The sequence below is a fragment of the Trichoplusia ni genome, unplaced genomic scaffold (genome assembly GCF_003590095.1).
Source record: "Trichoplusia ni isolate ovarian cell line Hi5 unplaced genomic scaffold, tn1 tig00003437, whole genome shotgun sequence".
Taxonomy (NCBI): Eukaryota; Metazoa; Arthropoda; class Insecta; order Lepidoptera; family Noctuidae; genus Trichoplusia; species Trichoplusia ni.
In genome coordinates this window covers 210,744-231,467 of record NW_020800391.1, presented here as the reverse complement: position 1 = coordinate 231,467, position 20,724 = coordinate 210,744, and the positions used below count along the sequence as shown (strand labels likewise).

The window sequence follows — 20,724 nt, the reverse complement described above, 5'->3', positions numbered from 1 at the left end:
TACCGCAGTAGACTGATTCGTTTGCTACGTCAGTGAGAGGGTTTAAAATCTATATTTAATCGATCCAGGTCTGTTCCGTACTCCGATGATGGAGATGTTACCTGAACCGGCGATCAAGAGTCTGGAGGCGACGGTCCCGTTCCCGCCGCGGCTCGGCCACCCCTCCGAGTTCGCTCTCCTCGTACAGAGTATTATACAGAACCCTATGCTCAACGGTGAGACCATACGTCTCGACGGCTCGCTCAGGATGCAGCCCTAGGTACTGTGCCCCACAGACTATGTTGTAAAACTGTATTTAGTTCTCAAAGACACACTTCTTTGATTTTGGGTATTTGTAGTTGTAGTAAGTCTTGTACATTCTATTTTACGAGTACATATTATATGTTATAAAAATAAATTTTATCTACATATTTGATTATGTTGTTTAGTTTTATTATTCTATCTATTATTGTTATGTTGTATAGTTTTGTTACCTTATTTTCTTTATTCTCTCGTGACGAATATTGTTTTAACTGACGTAATTGATATACTTACATATAAATAGGTAAACGGACTTTGTATGATTATACGTTAGAGGTTATATATACAACTCGTTCATGATTCTAATGCATATATTTATCTCTTAAGACATACAATAAGAGTCATTACGATTTAAAACACAAACAAACCACACACGCCTTAATACAACAAGCAACATTAGAAATTATATGTTTAGTGACGAAAATGATACAAACTCAGTTGATTGAGTACGTACAAAGTTTGAAATTATTAAAAAAGACATGTTAAAATTAAAACGCAAGGTTGAAGTTTCTTATGTGTCTACTTTACACCTTGAAGTAATGAAAACATCTTGACATTATTTTAACTAACACCCGTGAGTTACTTATCGTACAGAATTTGAACACCATAATTTGAATTCTTAAATACAAGTACACAGACATTGAAAAAATGAGTATTCGGTCCTTTGAAACAGCCAAAGCTCGTATTCGTAAAGGCTAAGTGTATAGATACGACGTCTGGTTCTCATTAGCCAAAAGTGAGAAATGCCCCTTACACTTGCCCCTTGGGAGCAGAACAGATTCGCAAGCAATCCCGCTTATCCAGGTTGGATGGGATCGGGGTGATTTTAGTCAGTGCTAAACGCTCGTGTTATGGCTTTTTGTTATAGCCGTATGCTGTTTTACAAGTAGGTCCAGAGACAAAATAACTACACATTACGGAAAAATACACAGGCCACGGCGCCTTGTAACTGACGTCATTTGTTTTTTAAAATCGACAGTTGACATATTATGTGTCTAAAAAACCCAATAAGCCTTATAAATATTCACGTGGCATAAAATCAAGACAAATATAATATATTTTATCAATAGTTATTTTCACAGAATTACAACCTGCCTTAGTTTACGTTTTCATTTTGCGTATTTTATTTGTAGTATTTTACACATTGCGTTATTAATAACACTATAAGTAAAAGTTAAGAAAAGTATAGTGAAAAACTGCTAGAGAAAATATATTATCATTTTTCTGCATAAAGCTGGTGTTATTACAAATTCAATAAGGAATTAGTTTATAATAGCAGGATTTTAAAATAAAATTAGATTTATTTAAACGAAAATATCATTTATTTCTACAATAACGGGCGGCGGCGCGAGCGCGCGCCCTCGCCGCCGGCGCGTACGTGCGTCTCACAATATTTATTAATCACCATGAAAATAAATACATTGATGATGCTCGGGCGACATCTCACACCGCCTTACATTTATCCTCTATGTTGCCATCTAAAAATAGATCATTGTGTTTTAAACTTAATGACACCTCTAAACAATAATGACAATTAAAATAAGTTTAAAGATTTAGCGACAACAATTACTATTAATTTATAATGTATAAAAGACGCAAATGTGAGGTAATGACACGGTACATATGTGGCTGTGGCAGCTGATGTTGGTTGCTCCACTCTAACTGAACTTTTTATCAAATTGTGTTTCGGCGACATTTTATTTCATTAAGTTTTTTTTTTCAATGTTAAACTCGTTAATAGGTAAGGTGTAATAATTAATTCGTGCCGTGACAAATTCACATTTATAATAAGGTACATCTATTATACGAAATATTATATTTAGGTACTATTTAAAGTGATGTTAGCAGTGATGTGGTGTTTAAACGTTTGACGTTTAAATAGAGCTATGTGAAATTGCGAACACTCGTTCAGTTAAAATGGGAGCAGCCTCACAATAAGCCTTCATGGCTTAACATTTTGGGTGTACTTATGTTATGTTATAATAACTATCATAACGGTCACTGGACGAGATGCGAGGGGTCGTGTTCCACTCGTCGCGTGGCGGGAGCGCGAGGCTCCGCCCGCTTCGGGACCGAGCACGTTGTGCGTGTGCAAAACGAGGTATTCGTATACTACTAGAGACACTCCAGCGACAAAGTCAGCAGCTGTCTTTAAACCGCCTCCCGACTCGTGACCTCACCACCTTATAAAAACAGTTACACATAAATAGCCATACGTCTATGGTATAATTTAAACGGTGTGGTTTTAATATCGACTGCAAATGCGGGATTGCATTGGTAGGTACTCGCCAGCCCCGTGATTCTGATACAATAACCATTTACGATGAATGATATCTGTATACCTCGCCCTATCTATATGTACAATTGATAAAATAGAACTAACACGGCGCGCGAAACAAAGTTAGGTGCAACAGAAATTATCACTTAGGTACTTAAGATTTACAGCTAGTATGAACCCTTCAGGCAGAGGCCTGTCGATTCGCTCAAATTCACATCCTCACATAAACTTAACCACAAGAATACTATACACAGACTACAGTTAAACAACATCGACTGAGATTAATCCTAACTTATCGTTAATGAACAACAAAGTGGTAAACTTACAAATTGCAGCGCTTTGTCTACGCGCGTCAATTAGCGCTACGTTTAGCGATATTTTGGAATGTGTGCGACGCGTACAAAGTCATCAGCAACCGATCACCTAACATGTTATTATCGAAAGCACGTGTTGATGAAATAATTCATGCCGCTGAAACGAACATCTCTACCGGCCAGCGAAGCGGGCCGGTGTGCTGTTTCGCGATAATTTATGCAAGACCGGTACAGACACGTGACGCTGCGCGAGCGAATCTGAGCGAAATAACAGTGCCCGACTTGGACGAGCAACACGCTTGCGTGAGCAGCTCCGAGCTGCGGCGGCGACCACGAGATCGCGATGTTCCGCTGCGCAGTTTTTATATACTATCGCTTATTATCTAGTTGAACTCAAAATTTACATTTACATAGAACACTCATCGTGTATCTTAACATTAAAAATACTTATAATTTAATTCATAAATATAGATATTACTTACATAAACACTAAAATACAACTTTATGCTGTATATGTTACTTAAACTAATCTTAGAAGTAAATAGTAGGTTTAGATTTTATAGATTTTATATACTCAAATCTATTTTAATGAAAATGAACATTGATTAAATCAAAAATGAAAAGCGAGAGAAATGATTCAAATTTATCGATTTAAAAAATAATTCTAAACACTGGCACCTTAACGTTGAACCGTTTATTGTCCTAAACTGATGTGTCAAAAGGAAGGGAGTCTGAGTAATGCATGCAGAAGTATTGTACTTATAACTTGATCGGCTACGGGCAATATGAGTTATATTAATTGGAGACTCGGCTGCAGTTACTTGTTTCAGCCACAACAGCTCCGTATCTAAGTTAAGCATAATCTGCAGACGTATTCGGACCCTATTCGATCAAATAAATAATGGCACGTCTTTGTTACTTAGAGATTTGGTCGCCACAAGACGGCGGATGATATTACTTCTTGTTAGATCAATCAATGCACTCGATACATGTTACACAAAAATATGATATTAAACTACTAATAAAGAATAATACGTCGCGTTATAAGCTGCAGTAACTGATACACATTAGTTAGAATGTATAGGTATGCATGTTGTATTTTACCTCTAGACTAAACGTTGCGATTCCTTCATTTAGAACTGTGAATGTTCAATGAATATATCTATCAAATAATACTGTATAGCTAAGCAAAAAATATCCTTGTGACTGATGTAAATTATTTATTAATAAGTATTTAAAATGGTAACATGTTTGGTAAAAATAACACAATTCTAATAAAGGAATCAAATATAAACGGTTTCGAAACTAGTGGTGCTAATGTTTGTACAATATGTCTAAAACGATAATTATTATTTTCTTAGTTCATCATGTTAACTGACGAACAAACGAGGTCTATTTTTAAAGCTGCACTGGACAAACGAGTGATTTGAATAAAATTGGTCATAATAAATCGCTGTTCTCGATAAAATACAAGCAAAAATATATGACCACACTGTCTAATGTACTTAACTATGTCATACCATCACAGATCAGCTTTGCCTTCGATAAAGCGCCTAAACTTGAGAAGCTGCGAGTTACTTCAATTCTCTTCCGAATCGCACTCAGAATCGAAGTGACAGTTGAAGATTACTTTGGATTAAGGACGATTTATAAATATAATAAAAACGTGCTCATTAAAATACAAAAATTAAATTATAAAAAGTTTAATTTGGATTAAACCCAATATTATTAGAACGTGCTTATTCCAAACAGTATCTTCTTAGATCGGAGCTTCGTGTTCCTACTGTACATAAACCTTACGCATTAAGTTAAAACAAGACGTACACGCGTGGAGTTCCTAACTGATATTAACGGTACTAAATATTTACATAGAATATGTGGTCGTCGATTATAAAAAGTGTAGTCGAAATGTTATCATGAAAATGTATTAATATGCAGATATTAAATACGGCAAATAACTTAAGAACTGTTACAGTAGTAAATAAATGTTTATAAAACCTTCAACAGTGCTCATTAAATAAATTCAAGAATTGTGTATATTTTAAAAATTGTACCACAACAACGTTTTGAGGAACTTTTATTTATGTTGTTAGTTTATTCACAGCTACAGGTACTAACTTGTAATCTATCGTTAGATACCCTTGCCATTTTGCCAACTAGTATCACGTCTATAGAAAGTTTAATTCGTGAATTTGTAGAACAATGTCATGATAATAAATTTACTGTGTGTCTGTGTTCACTGGACGGTATTGTAGACAAAACACGGTGCCATAGTTTGTACACATGAGAGCTTAGATAAAAAAGAAAAACTAAGCCGAAATAACGAATAAGTAAATCATCACTCATAATTTTTAATATCTACTCGTTGACGCAATCTAATACCTAAACATTCGCACTTGGTGCATTGACACGTTAAAAAAATATTTTGAATATAACATTCATTTTTAACACAAACCGTCAAATCACAATTTAAATTCCATAAATCATTCGTTACGTTACACGTGGTATTCCCAAGTGTAGATTGTTGATTGGGTTGGTTTACACCTAAGTTGGTTGTTGCTGCTCAGTGCTCAAACATGCTGAGATGTTAATATGTACAAACATACTTTTATCAATGAGTCGTTTCCTTTTAACAAATTGACACCATAGTAAAATTAAAACGTTTTCAAATCAAATTTGGAACGTCGTATGCCAGTATTACATTATGTATATGATAACATTATATATTCAATATTATGTATAATCACTTCCACTTTAAAAGTAGATCTTTACATTTTGATTACGTACGCTACTATATTATTTGTTAGAAAAATACGAAATCATGTACTTTCAGTTAACATATTATATATGTTAATAAAGAACAATATGTTTTATATAAAAATACATCGTCTTTCTCGGTCATCAGCCGATAGACGCTAGTACCCATATATTTTTAAAAATCTATGATTTTTAAGGCTTCTTGCACGTATGTTGAGAAATATTTTACATAATTACACAATTTATAAGTAGGGTAAATCACTGTTAATGTGCTTATGTTATTTACAAGGATAATATTTAAATTTTGTACTGGTATGACCGATAAAAACAATATTCGATTAATTTTATACAACATACAGATAAACATTTGTAGGGAACAACTGTAAATTTTAAATTTCATTTAATTTCAAATAGATATCATTTTTACATTTATAATACACATAGACCAATATCAACATTTGATAAAATTTCATATCTCATTCAAGCCAAATACCTATCTATATAGCAACATTCTTCCTTGTTCACTCGTCAACAATCACACGCCATAAGACATGTAAGCATTAGAACACAAGTTATATAAGATATAATTGAAGACTATTTAATATACATCCAATTGTAAAGTGCTCCATAGTCTTAGAAAGAAAATGATCCGTAAATTTAATAAGTATCGCCAAAAAGAATAAATCGGACATCGCGAGTTGCGTGCGCGACCACAACATATTGTATGTACGTATGTAACACAACTAACATTTATAATTATATTACACATAATGATCGTCTCAACTAACATTAATAACGGTTTTCATCAAATTTCTTCGTTTATAATCACAGACACTTTCCTAAAATATGTATTGTAATATTTCCCTTTACTTACACGCACCGGAGTTAAAGAGAACCTAGTTATATAATGTACTTACTCAATTTTGAAGTAACACGATATAGACTGCTAAATAAATTAACCATAGCTACACAAGACTGGTGTATAATATTTGTATATTATTTTACAGACAATAGGTAGATAAATATTTGTTTTATCTGTATCGGACTAGGCACGCGCGGCACCGCAGGCCGGCGCTCGGCGCAATAACTTAAATTTGATAATCACACACCAAGTAATAAACTAAAACTAACTAATAAGTAAAGTTTGTTGAATATTCTATCTGAAGTGGTGACGGGGCGCTTGGCGCTATTGTGTTCTCTTTCTCTTGACTGCGACTTCAAGATCTGGAAAAATAAATTTACTTTTATTAATTACTCGGGTTACTTAAAAAAAAAAAACTCAAATTGCTTTCACCGACCCAAAACATAAGTGCCCCAATATAAGTGCACATGCTGAATAAGATACGTAATGCGCGAAGGTTATTAAAGCGTTTCATCCTGAGATAAAAAGCATGCATAACTAGCAGTATAGAAAATAACCTGCAGGACTGAAAAAAATAAGCCTACAGTCTAAAGGCTCTCTAGCTAGTAAAGCAATAGATATGAGAAAAACACAAGTTTTCAAAGTAAACCACGATGTGTAGAAATATCGATTGATCGATGCTTTAGAGAAGAATGTTAAAGCATTCCCGAGATTGCCGAACTACCTCAAAACACAATTAAAATGCGCGTGCGATTATTCCGCCCTTTTGTTAAAACCTTGTTCCCAGTTAATATACAGATGGAATGTTATTTGTTGTGACTTTAATTATTCTCTGCCTGTATTTTATCATTGGAACTAACTTTTTGTTCTTGGATAGGTATATGTTTTGAGTACCTACTCCAAAGAGAGTTCATAACGTACTTCTTTTGAAGCGAGTCCAGCAATTGATTTAACTTTACTGATTGCAATCGCTCCTACCAACCTACGATTAGATTACGTAATGTTAACGGTCAGTGTCGAGGTAAATTGTTATATTCGACCTAAACATACGTCGATCATTACGTTTTTTCGATGGGCAGTAAAAAGAAACAGTTTTGGAATCAGAGGCCTCAAACATAATCGCGCGCGCATTGTACATAATCATGTACATGCTTGTTCGAAACCTGACAAACATTTACCACCATTCAATACTTTTTTTACATCCATAATATGCCATTCCGTCCATTTTTTAAGTATGCCAATTCGAATAGGAATTATAAATAAGTGATATATGGTCATTCAAGTGCAAGAGGCTGCAGCCATGAATACAACTATAAATAGTCTTCCAGTGAAAAGTGCCAAAAATCAAAAGGTATATTATAATTCATAAGTACCATTTTCAAATGTGCGAGTAGGAAGTGCGAGGATGGTCTCAAAGTATACTTTTATTACGATAATGCTTACTCTATATTGGCGATTGTTGCTCAATAGCGTCGCTAGGCAGGAATCCGCACCTGATACACACAGAGCATTTTCTTATAGTGATACATAAACCTTGACTACCAAGCGAGCCACCCTTAACTTTAGCAACTATTCATGACCTCGATATCATCCGGTGCTTCAATACGAGACGATACGTTGCGAGTTAAATAAATTCAGCTATTGTGGTATTTATAGACGACTATGGGATAGGAGACCATCCTCATTGATCCTCATATTTCAGTAGCACATGATCTATAAATATTGCGACATTTCCTGTTTGGACAAACATTTTCATACTTTCGTAATAAGACAAATTGTAATCGTTCAGTGAACATTACTTGTGTAATGTACATAACTAAGGTTTCTACGACATGGCATATCGAATGGAAGGAAGTTAATTTGATATACTACTGCTGTGTGTTAGGTTATACGATTTGTTACGTCACAAGTCCATTTTCATACAGCTTTTACACACATACCTAAACAACTTATTTTCCCCATGTTTATGTTTTGAAGGCTTCTAGTACTTATTACTAACTAATGGTATGATGTGTAAGGCTGTCTTGGATATTAGTAGCGTAAGAAGAACGATACAGTATAAGAATGCTTCATTATACCCGTCATTGGCCATTATAGTAAATATAGTGTGTGATTTTGAGAATATAAATTATAATTATACTATATATGTATCGATTCCTTTAAACCTCATCAGATGTAAAAAGGTTTTTTTTTTTATTATATGCTTAGGATAAGTTTTATAATCCTTCCTTCAAATGATATTAATATAAAAACGTTAAAACTAAACTGACTAAAATGATAGAACTACAAACACTAAATAGTTTGTCTAAAATAAACAGTGAAATATATACTCATAAAACTATATATGAATCTCTTTAAAAAGATGCTTGAAACTACTAAATGTCTGGACTACCTAATTCAAATAAATTACTAGGAGCAACCAAATTGTCTACAACTAACAGGAATGGTATCATTGATATCCTACTAATTTAATAAAGCGTGATGTAGTACGCTTTATTAAATTAGTGGTATTAGCCTGAACATACGTACTCTCTTGTCTTTGTTTACCAAGATATGAATTTTCTGCTTATTATGTATACCTTATGTTACATTGTTAGTTCCCAATAGTTTGTTATTGTTCCCGTATGTTTAGTAGATATCCAATGATAGTCAAACATGCTAAAATTTGCCATGAAGTTAAGTATTTCCCGATTAAATAGGTGTGAGAGTTTTGTAATGATAAATAGACTTTGTAAATATTATTACATGAGTACATATTTTAATAATAAAGCGTGGTGCAATTGTGGAACAGAGCTACCAATATCATATAACTTAATTTTAAGATTTATTGACTTTTGAAGTGTTGAAATTGGCAGCTCTAATCCAATCGTAATGGTATGTTGTATTTAAAGCTAACATTGCTGGGACTAAATTAAGTAAGCGTAATATTACGCTTAATTTTTTTTAATATTACCATGTCTTAAGACATTTTTATACACTCTCCAGTAATACTGATGCGGAAATATTCATAACGAAAAATACGCGGTCGATTTTAAGCATTAAGATTGGTTGATGATAAATTGGTATTTTACCATTGTTTACTTTTTGTAAAGCAAAAACATGATTTTCTTTTATGAAAAAGTCACCAGCATTATTAGCTGCACCTACTAAGATGCGAGCTATTTTGATTAAATATAATTGTATAATAAATAATAGTATCATATGATATAGAATAACATACAATCGGTCAAGGGTCGACGTGTGCTCGGCATTCCGGTTAACCATTTCACCTCCGTTCGGCCTAGAACGAGATATATGTTGCATTTCTTATCTGCTATCTTGCAGAACATTATATAGTAAGCCCCGAATATTTCCCATTTATGTTCAGTATAGTAAATAAAGCCGAGAATAATAATTGCAGCCCAAAACGATACGGTAGGTTAGAGACTATTCGGTAGAAGTAAACAATGAGGCTACAACAACAAACATTGATTTTTTCGTTGTTTGAGTTTAGATGGGTTTATTCACATGTGAAGTTTAGTTATGACGAGACTCACTTGCGCTTAGCGTGCAGCATTTCCATGAGAAGTGTTTGTGTGGGCGCTTGGCCAGCGCAATGCCGCTGGTATAGATGTTCTTCTCCTCGGGCAGCCAGAGCGTGGATCTCAGGTACCACCATTACTAGTTTGCCGAATTTGTCCTGGAATATTATGATTAACTTTTAAAATTTGTTTGAAAAGATTCTTGCTTTTTTAGTCGAAATAGTATTGCTTTTACTTTTGATGAAAATGGCACATAGACTTATTTTCCTTGTTGTCTCAAATATTCGTCCTGGCTATAAATCCTTGTAACTCCTTCCGTCTTAACTAACCTGTATCGTGGGGTAACAGGTGAGAGTGTAGTCGAGAAGAGCAGCTTGTACTGTCTGATAGCCATCTCGGACGCACTTGACGTTGACGATGCCTCTCACTTCTGAAACATCAAGAAAATCCTTCAAAACAACAACACTGTGTAGTGACTGATCTTCAATGATAGGTCAACGTGGGAGTTTTAAAAATAAACAAAAACTTGCACAATTAGAATAAACAAATCATTCGCATTTGGGGCATTCAACATAAAAGTTCTATTCCTCACTTAATCTATTCCGTAAATTAATGTGACGATAGAATACCAACCTGGGTTTAGTAGAAGCAAGAATTTTACGCAAATGTAGTCTGGTACATCAAATTTGAGCTCTGCGAGTTTGTTCTGTAGCTCATTGAAGTGATCAGCGAGAGACGGTACGCCTAGGAGTCCCAGGCACAGGAGGTCAAATTTCTGGCCGTTGTGAAGGGTAGTCTCATCGGGCAGGCCGTTGTGCATCCTCTGGTGGAGGTGGTCTAACACCAACATGTCGGACCATGAGTGCTGCAGCAGCTTCATCTGGTCGTCGACCTAGAACAAACAATATACGCATTGCTACACATGCAGGGCGGAAGATATACTTTATCGCATTCACCAGCGATTTAGGTCTGGTAAAAGTTTTTGCCATCACTAATAATGTCATAGAAACTTATTATTCTGAAGTGTAAAGTAATTTAGATAATGATATAGAAACAGTTAAAATAAACGTTTTACATGTTCATTTGTTAGTGTAACTCGCATAGCATTGAAGCATAAAACAATGTATAAATAACTGCTTCGATATTATTACAGACGGTAAATGTACCACATATAGTTCTATAAAATGTATATAGCGTTTATTAGTGATGGCTTCGATATGACTCAAACGACAGTTGGTACGATGTGCTAGTGATTTGTGTTGTAAGTGGCATCTCATTTTTTATCAGAAATGTTTTGCTGCTGTTTCTTCGTACAACAATCTACTTTGCTAGGTTTACAAAATTTATCGTTTTTGAAGTTTCGCAATTGTTATTAGGTTTGTTTTGCGTATTCTGATAACTGATAGCAGCGTCTCTTGCGGTATCAGGCTAATTCAGGTGTCGTGTGTAATCAAAACACTATCTGACAGTCGCAACCGACGTTGTAGTTCCGTGACCTACATTTTATTGAGTTGCATTAGAAAACACGGGGCGGAGCGGCGCGTTAAATTTGCCGTTTACGAAATATTACAACTGAATTTTAGAGCTCGAAGGCATTGCCACACCGCATACTGCTTGCTCAACGCGATGGATTGAGATCGAAACGTTGAAATTAAGCTGTTTAACTTAACATATTCATAATTTATATGTCGTGACAACAGATTATTATTTTTTTAGTACGTTTTGTGTTTATATCGATTATAAATTTAGAACTATTATAAAGTTAGCAAAGCCCTATTCTATGTCGTTTTAGTATGGAAATGATTTTTATTCTTTTATGCTTTATATACTCATTATTTGAACTCTTCTACCAATACGACATAATGCGGCAACATTCTCAGTCGGTTTTGAAAGTAAGATTTATTTCCAGTTCTATTTTCATTGGTGTAGAGTAGAGAATTGCGATGAGTGAACATGAGTCATATGCTGTTTTGGAACTAGCGCAGTTAACACTCCCTTCGGGCGGCCATCTTGAACAGAGTTGTTGGTAATCGGTAGTGCGCGAAGTAGGTCAAAGTCGTCTTGTATAGCCGCGTAACCAAAACTTTTGATACTAATATCGGGGAATGTTACGGGAATATTTTATGCAACCTAATATATATTTTCTTTTAAACTACTGTTAAGCTATGTATACCGTGTATTTAAAAAAACATAAGTTACGTTTATTAGAGGCTTTCTTATAATTCATGTAACAAGATAGCGAATATAGAACTGCATAAATTAACTGTATTTCGAACAGGGGCGGATCTATTAAAAGGCTTTTTGGGCTGCAGCCCAGGGCCCCGCGAATACAGAGGGCCCCCAACCGAACTGAAACCAATAGACGATATTGTCAATAATAAAAATTATCTAGAATTTTAAAAAATCCGATCATTAGGTTGGCAACACTGCGATCAATCAACCCGAGTGCGCATCTATCAAATGGAACGGGGAATTCCCTGTCGCTTGTTTTCAGTCGGTGTATTCCGTGTATAGTAGTGTCTATTACTGGGGACTTCCCTCCGCTTATCGCCCGACGCAATTTTGTTATTTTTCCGCACTTCTGCTATAGTCGACTATATTAACGAATTGACTTTGTTATTGTTAGAAACGTGTTTAGTGCGTGTGTTTAGTTTACTAAGTAATAGATAACTTAAAAGTTATAAGGACCGGACCTTTCTTTTAATTTACTAAAATTGAAAGTCTTCAGCATAACTAGACTTCCTGCTTTTAATAGGCAGTAGGTAAGTAAAAAGAATTATAAAACATGACTTTTTATTTCAGTTTTCAAAACTAAATGAATCAAACTCGTTCGATATTTAATTATAATTTGTGAATTGCTACACTCATTACAAAGTAGGTATTAAAATTAAAAGTTCTATCCAGTTCTTTGTTTATTTTCAGAAAAATATCTTATTTTACAATATGTCTGCTAGAAAATATAAAAGTGGAGCTGAAAAAAGAAAATTACAGTTTAGTCGAGAACAAGAAAGAAATAAATGCGCAAAAATTGAAACTTTTTTTAAATCGGAACATATAAACGCGAATGAAATAGCTATAAATCCATTAAAAAACGTAAAGGAAGGTATTTTATGCGAAGAGAATCTAACCGATGGCAGCAAAAAATCGCAAAACGAAGAAAAAAATACAAGTGATGAAAATATGCAAGATTTTGAAAACCAGAAAAAAAATACCAACGATGAAAATGTGCAATATCTTGACTTCCAGCAACCCTCTGGTTCCTCTGAAAATGAAATTGGTGTTCAGCAAAAGGGAGGTAATACCGAGACCGAGGTGGAAAGAAATTTAGAAAATATTAAGTTTGAGTTTGAGAAATATGTTGACGTGGGCTTGTGGCCAGATTTGCTGAATAATGATTTTATTAATTTCGTCCTCTCACATAAAATGACTGACTTTCAAAATAAAGATCCGAAGAATATATATTCAGCTTCAATGAGGAAATATAAAGAACAAAACAGATCTTTTTCAAATAGGTATTTCACTAGAAAAATGAAAAATGGCCAATTACTGGAAAGATCTTGGTTAAGTTATTCAAAAAGAGTTGGTACTGTTTTTTGTTTGACTTGCAAACTTTTTTCTAAAACTCCTTCTCAATACACAACCGGATTTTCTGATTGGAAACACATAGGATTTTGTTTAGAAAATCACGAAAATTCTAATGAACATAAGAATTCAATGTTAGTGTGGTTGACACGAAAAGAAAATAAGTCTGTTTTAGACAAGCAGCTTCAGGAGCAATTAAATAAAGAAACAGAATATTATCACAATGTCCTAAAACGGGTTATTGCAGTGCTAAAATTTTTGAGTATAAGAGGCTTAGCACTTAGAGGTTCCGAGGAAGTATTTGGTTCTCCACATAATGGTAATTTTATGGGTGCTCTAGAGCTATTGGCAGAATTCGACCCATTCATACGTGAACATATTGAACAACGAGAGCTGCGACCAAACCCTGTAATATCATATTTATCAAAAACAGTATATGAGGAAATAATTGAGATTATGGGTAAACAGATAATTAAACAAATTATAACTGAAATAAATAACGACGACACAAAGTATTATTCAATTATGATGGATTCAACCCCAGATCTGTCTCACGATGACCAACTTGCTATTGTATTACGATACTGTTTTCGGGGAAAAGTGTATGAAAGATGTGTATCTTTCATTAAAATTAGTAGTCATACTGGCTTATATTTATTTAATATTCTACAAGCCTTTTTGGAAACAAATGGACTACTACTGGATAATTGCAGGGGACAGTCATATGACAACGCTGCTAATATGGCCGGAGTCTACAATGGTGTACAAGCACTACTAAAAGAAAAAAATAAATCCGCGGATTACGTGCCATGTGCTGCGCATTCCCTTAACCTAGTTGGTCAAGAATCCGTGAAGGTTGCAACCGAAATTGTAAATTTTTTTGGAATAGTGCAACAAATATACGTTTTCTTCTCTGCTTCGACCCATAGGTGGGAACTGTTAAATCGTGAAACAAAACTAAAATTTACGTTAAAAAGTTTAAGCCAGACCAGATGGTCTTGTCACTTTGATGCTGTCAGAGCTTTGAAAAGTAATTATGATGGCATTATGAAAATTCTCAATAGTTTCGGCGAAAATGACGATGAAAAAGTTGATTTCCGAAAAGAGGCACGAAATTTATTTAATAAACTGGCGAAACTAGAAACTGCAATTTTGATTGTTTTTTGGGAAGAAATTTTGGAGAGATTTAATGTAGTTAATAAAAAAGTACAGAGCCCTGGTTTAGACATTGGTGAAGGCAATAAGTTAATTGTGTCATTAAAAGAGTTCGTGAAAAACATAAGGCAACAATCAGATCAGAAGCTAAAGGAATACGAAGAGAAAGCTAAAAAATTAAGTACTAGTGTGGGAACAGACTACAGTGACATAAATAAGAGACGCATTACTTTGAAATTTTCAGATAAATCTACAGATAAAGTCTCAGTGAACTGCGCAGAAAAATTTAAAAGAGACACGCTTAACGTTGCGTTGGATAAGATGATTATGGATTTAAATAATAGAAGCCAAGCCTATGAGACCTATAGCAAAAAATTTAAATTTTTAATGGATTTGCAAGACAAAAATCAGGAACACATAGATATGGAAAGTGTACGTAATATTATTGATTATTATCCAAATGACGTAGACGAACATTTAGTGAATGAGTGCATTCAGTTGAAATCTTACTTACTGCAATCTAAGACAGAGTCTTACACCTCTTGCAGTGAAATTTTTTGGCTAATTTATGAAAAGAAACTTGTTGATGTTTTCCCAAACTGCTATACTATCTTAAAGATTTTTTTAACGATGCCGATCACTAGCTGTGAAGCGGAGCGTTCTTTCTCCAGGATGTCGTATATAGAAAACAAATACAGGACAACAATGTCGAACTATCGACTAAATCATTTATCAGTTCTTTCGATAAATTGCGATTTAACAAAGGACCTACAGTGCGATGACCAAATAAAAGAATTTGCAGCACAAAAATGCAGAAAGGTTGCTTTATAATTTATTTAACATAACCATTTATAACCCGTCAATTTATTTTGCAATAAATAATGTTTTAATAAATAAATAAAATTTTTGTTTTCCTATTTTCTTCTTGTACTTAACATATATTACATTACATATACCTACATCACTACAGAAAACAGTTTCTTGTCAAAATGGCAATTAGTTGAGTAATTAGGTAGGGCCCCTAAGCAGTATTAGCCCAGGGCCCCACAAATTCAAGATCCGCCTCTGATTTCGAATATGTAGGCTGTTATGTAGAGCGTAAAAGGTACTTAAGTTACCAGCTATTGCTATTGACAGTGTTGAAACTAGGACTTGGATAATGTCTAGACCACAGAAGATCGAATCGTAACAATAAAAGTGAAAGGCCAAATTTGTTTTTGTACTTCTAGTTGCTTCACATGTTACTGAAATTGGTATTAAATAAATCTGATTTTAATTCAACTTATTTAGGTGAAAAATAGAATAAAATTATCATACATAAATATTAAAGCTACTAGTCCGATGTTACTATGAATATAGCCGCGGCTCAAGTTCATCGCGCTGTTATGTGACTAATCGCAATTAGTATTACGTAAGAGAAAGCGAAGAAAGGCCACAGAACTTGTTACGTCTCCATTACCAGCGGTTACGCGTCGCGGTAAAAAGTGCTTTCTCGCGGCAACTCGGCCACGGGCAGTGTGTCAAGTGCGACGGCGAAAGTGCAGCGTTGCCGCCCCGCGTGCCCGCACCGTTACATCATATCCGTCTGGGGAAAGTTTAGGTCATCAACATCTCTCCGCCGTGCGTGCGACTCGCGCCTAACCTCACGGATATGGCTTTTCATACTCTACTTTAGGAAGTCTCAAACGTAAAAACGGACTTTGACCTACATTTACCCACATGTATAAGAAAACTAATAAATTAACTTTATTTCCGTAAATAGTCTAAAGATCTAAAGCCAGATACTAGTTCACCATCGTCCTAATTCTGAGAATGGGTCGTAAATATGTCGCGTCATTTTAGCACAAACAAAAATTGCTAGTTGTGAAGTGGAGGCTGTCTGTGGGAGTGAGACGAAGCGATACGTGCAGAGTGGCAACGTCGCTCGCCCACATGACCGACTGCGGCTCTTGCGTAAGCGTACGACGACCACGGAGCGGCCGCCGTCGTTACCACCGCTTTGCTCCCGCTCCTAGTCGATTGACTCCTGCTGATTGATTGAACTCCCGCTCGATACACGTAATTAAACTTTGCACGATGTACGCTTGTTTTATTTTGTTATTAATTTTCCAGACAAGAATAGAAATTTAATTTACCTAATATAATTTAATTGTATCTGAATAATTATTATTCAAACTACACGTGTTTCCAACAATAACATCACTATTAAATATTTACTTTTTAAAATTTCAAGATTTTAGGTGCGTTTGCGGTGTTTGATTAACCATCGTAGGTTTTGTTTATTGATATGCTTTGTTTCTAAAACGTCAGATTAGTTCGTGTGTATGTAGAATAGAAGTGCGACAGCAGTGGCAGGCGGCACGCTTGTCGTGGGAACTTGACCCAGTTGGTGTGGCGCGGCGCGGGCGGCGCGGCGTATCGATTGCGAGAGGCACCGCGTCGTTCGCTGCGTCATACGCGCCCCTTACACGCACACAACACAAGCACCTCGTAACTAGTCACTATCAGTTGGTACGCAAATTACTATAACAATTCGCAATGCATTACAATCAATTGTAATGAATAAAAGACAATGCAGCAGCGCAATGCGTCACAATCGCTAGCAAATTTGGTGTACACCAGGATGGGTTTCAGGGATTCGGGAAAGGATTTATACTTATCTGGAAAATTCACCTTTAGATACTTAAAGAACACGGTGTTTCTCGCCCAGTCCACTTGTGAGAATAGGTTTTGGTCCAGTACTTTGCACATTAATTCAAATAGATCGACTTCACACTGGTTGTAAGTCTGGCTCTGCAAGAGTCCAAATAGCGAATTCTGCCACTCGCGATCATCAATCGTTTGTACGAATTCGCGTATCATGGGTGAGACTCGCAGTGTTTCTGTGCTAGTGGGCTCGGCGGTGCTGGATGGTGTGGCGGCGGCTGTGGCTGGGGCATCGAATGCGAAAGCGTCCGGCGACGCCGAGTGCGGCGAATGCGCTTCCCATTTATCGTGTGCAGGAGGCGGGGGCGGCTGTGGCGGCTGCGGCTGCGCAGCTAACAGGGCCGGTCCAGGTGATGATTCAGGCGATGATGTTAGAGACGAAACTTGAGGAATCTGTATCTCTTGTTTTACTGGAACTGCGGCATAAGGAGAGCTAAAGCCCAGCACTAGCCCATTATCTCCAAGGGAGCCGCGCAACGTCTGCACAGCAATTTGACGCTGTCGCATCATCTGCAATTTACGAGCGCGATCTCGTTTGTACATGGGGCCAAATTTGTTACGTCCTCCACGCATACGGTCGGCTCGTACAGCTGAAAAGAAACAGTTACATTTGTAAATACATTTGCGCTTAACTAAATTATAATTTAGAAATATTTATTACGCTGTTAACACCTTATTACTTCGTTATTATAAACACATGAGCAAACATCAAACACCTATGCTATGTACTGTCTAGACAATGAGGTAACAGACACAGTTGTCATCTAAGTATCACATTATTAACTACTGAGAATAAACAGTCAGACAGTACCCTAACCACCCTTCTATTTGGCTATTCTGTCTATTGGTATTCTGAACCATTTTTAAACAGAAGACAATAAAAAGTATCTTTAAATATGTAACCCCATTTAGTAATGTTTTGGATTGCGACTGTAAGATAGTGCTGTAAGTTATTGTTTGGCATTCAATAAATATTTAATAACTTTGGCTTGAAATTTAGGACGGTGGCCTCATAGTACACGCGGACTCGACTGTTCTTTATGATTCTGGCTGAATTCCAAATTCCGCGCTCCTCGCGATACCAGCGATTTATGTTTGTTCCGATTATTTGTACGCTAAACTAACTGACAATCAGTTTTATACTACGATAAAGTCTTCATATGACCTATTTTAAATATTTTGTACATAGGTAATACGCTGCTTGCACATATGTATGCAAATCTCAGATATACCAACATGCGAGCATTTTAAGTCCAAATTAACCAAAGTCTCGATGTGACCAAAATTTCATTGTCTATGAATTCATTCATTTCATTGTCAGAAAAAAGCGTGTTAAAAGATCGATCTGCAAAGGTAAACTTGGCGATATTAGGTTCTTTATTTCTTTGTCGAACTTGACACCAGCTTAAAAAGAAACTTCCTTTTGTCACCTGTTTCTTTTTCTTTGCTCTAGAATAGTAAATCACGAATTCTTGATAAAAACAAAGCCAAACAGTTTAATGTTATTGCTAATAAGCAGGAAAATAAGACAGTTCAGTTTTACAACCTTAAAAAAGTCTCTAAAGCCTTACGTAACAACAAAAACTGCTATACATTCAGAATACTATTTCAGCAAGACTTTTGGTTTGCCGAAATCTATTACTGCTAATTCGTCAAGAAATCCGTAGATAAATAACACTAAACCTGGAACGGAAAGGGGCTTTCAGTGAGTCGCCGGTCCGCCCAACTCATGAGTTAAAAATAACAACCAGTTTTTATTGAAGCCAACGCGCCACTGCGCGATAAAGACAGACTTACAGGGCTACATAAAGGGTTTAAGAGAGACGGCGAGCGTAACGGATTTAAGCATTGCTGTGTGCAATTCCGTCAGTTTCGTATTGCAGACCGGGTTGTTTCAAGAAAGGATTGCATACGTATTTAACGAGTTAAGCAGAAGTTTAATAAAAGTGACTTGGATTAAAAGGTCCTGATAAAAACTAGTCTTGTTGTTAAAACTAAATGTATTTACCCTATATGTGGGTGGTTCCTTTACAACGTTATAATAACAAAGACAAAGTACAGTGATCAATTTAATTATATGTAACCATTGTTTCACTTTGCTTTTTATATCAACATAACACAAAACGATTTAAATTGATACGAATTTATGGTTTGTCAAAAATAATAGATTCAGAGATCTCTACAAAGCCATTCCATATAAAACATTTGTTTGTTACGTTTTCATACTTTTTTTGAACAAGACACGAAGCAAATAATTAGTCATGTTAATAACGTTTCTATAATTCAGCATAATCAATTTATATTCTTTAGTATTATACGTCGGTAAATCGTCAACCGAACTAGTTTCAGAGTACTTTTTTTGTTTGTTGTAGCTTTAAGCCTTTCGAAAAAATGCAAAAATATACAAGCATCAAGGGAGTATTGAGGTTTCAGTCCAGGACATTTTGTTTATAGACCACCACGGCATAGAGTGATCTGATCTACAAGAACGATAACCTTTTAAGCATAACGACTTGAAAAAATAGAAGAAAATACCGATTAAAGAGAATTTCGTGAATGGAGCGTATTTTCTTTTGTGTAACATTTAATTTGATTATACGGAACATGTGCTAATTTTAAAAAGGCTACCTATACAATATTATGCATTAGATTCATGTTCCTATGTAGTTTAGACCAGCAAACTTTATTATTTCAGTTGCTATCAATCAATCTTCCACGTTTTAAAATAAGACCCTGTTAAAAGCAGAAAAGATTCAAATGACTCCATAGTTTTAGGTAAAAGCAGTTTGATAACGAATTTAAATATAGTGCAAGTTGGAGTAGACCAAATGCTCTGTTAAGCAGAGCAATTGGTACTCTGCTGCGTAGCACTATTTTTAGTTGGATTTTTTATGCTTCACGGGGTCCAGTTTAAGGATGACCAGAGAGTTAGATACCTTATTTATTATTTAATTTCCAAGATCTATTTTTGCTTAAGTTTGTTTTTGCAACGTTTTAAATCCTTGCTTGGTCATACTCTTTTCGTATTTTTGCTTGACTTAAGTTCTTGAACTTAGTCTCGAGGTCATTTTTTTATGCCCACATTTTGGGAATTATTTTACTTTGGTCGTATTTTGTTCAATTTGGATGGCGTTTTGGGTGTTTAATTGACATAACTTTAGTTTATTTATAGTTCGTAGTCTGTCAAGATAAATAGTAACTTATTAAGGGGAAAGCGGTTCCATGTTTTTACTTGGTACCGTTGAAAGA

The 20,724-nt window shown here is 35.4% G+C and overlaps 1 pseudogene; it reads right to left on the bottom strand.

The window, feature by feature from the left end:
* Positions 1-5,223: 5,223 nt before the first annotated feature.
* LOC113507886 overlaps positions 5,224-20,724 on the bottom strand; it is a 54,347-nt pseudogene continuing 38,846 nt past the window's right edge.